We start from the raw sequence: 1472 nt of genomic DNA on the forward strand, positions 1-1472 counted from the left end.
GATGGCAGAGGTGGCTGATGGTGGTAAGGCAGTAGAGATAGTAAGAAAATACTGGTGGAAAGCTTGATGTTGTTGCCATGCTGTAGATGGCGGCAGAGGGGCAGTCTGATCTGACAACATGGCATCTGACAAAGCAAAAGTGTGTCACTGAATTCCTCCGTGTGGAAAAAATGGCTCCCATTGACATTCATTAACACTTGCTGAACATTTGTGGAGCCCAAACAGCAGATGTGAGCACAGGGAGGCAGTGGGTGGTGCATTTCAGCAGCAGCACAGCGGGTCCTCCACAGGTACAGACTTCTGCAGGCATGGCATGCAGGCTCTTGTTCATAGCTGGCAGGAATGCACAGCTAAGGGTGGTGCCTATGCTGAAAAATAGAGCATATTCTTAGCTACAGAACACTATCAAACAATATTCTTGTTCTCTTTGTATCTGTTGTAGTATCCATGGAAATAAATGGGAGGCATTACTTTCAGAGTAACCTACGTATATGTCTTCTCCAATACTGTCCAAAAAAGTAACCTATAGAAAAACTGAATGCTAGAGCAAACTGACAGCGATACATCATTGGCATGTTTGCACATGTAAGTAGATGGAAAGAGGAAACAAAAGTGCTTACTGAAACTACAAAAATACTAGGATCAGTAAGTTGAAGTAAGTGCAATTTTGTTGTTGGTTTTTTGGCTGCTGTTACTGTATCAGTTACTGTTTGCAACAAGGGTATACCCATGGTAGAAAGGAAAGGAGAGCAGGCCAAGGAATAGATGATGTGCTTCTAGCAAACAGAAGAAACAGTGTTCTCTTTAGAACCCTCTGACGTGACTCCTAATGAAGCTAGCAGCTAATAACTGACATAAAAATTTTGCATCTTGTTAACATGTGTGAATTTTGTTATAACAAAAACTAAATCTGAGTATCTTCTTTCCATTTTTTTTTTTTTGAGAAAAACTTTCTCAGTTTAGAAAAACATAGCTTTTTATTATGAAGACTCCTGTCTTTATAATTATTCAGAGCAGTCTTTATCCAAGTCAGCCTGAAATAAGCCTCTAGCTTTATAAGTTGGAAAAAATGTTTGTAGAGGCACATCTTATGTTCTTTTTGAGCATTTGCACAAAAAAATTATGAGGCTACAGAAGAGTTATGTGATTGCCTTGAGCACAAATATGATGTAAACTTTTATCTTAGTTCATGCTGGTTGCCAGGTAGCTGGCTCATATTCCTAACACTGCCCATGTATCTTCATTTTTATTGCAGCTAGTGAAAAGATGAATTTTTTTTTGTATTTTTTTTTTTAATGGTATTTAATCTGTGGATTGGTTAAAGAGAGCAAGGGAATGAAAACTACCACTGAGAGATACTGCAGCCTTATATTAACAGACATCTTGAATTCTATATAGCAGTTATCAGACAAATGTATATGAAATACTAAGGTGAAAAGGTTGTGGTTTTTTCTTTTTTCTTTTTCTTTTCT

The sequence above is a fragment of the Meleagris gallopavo genome, chromosome 4, assembly GCF_000146605.3.
Source record: "Meleagris gallopavo isolate NT-WF06-2002-E0010 breed Aviagen turkey brand Nicholas breeding stock chromosome 4, Turkey_5.1, whole genome shotgun sequence".
Classification (NCBI taxonomy): Eukaryota; Metazoa; Chordata; class Aves; order Galliformes; family Phasianidae; genus Meleagris; species Meleagris gallopavo.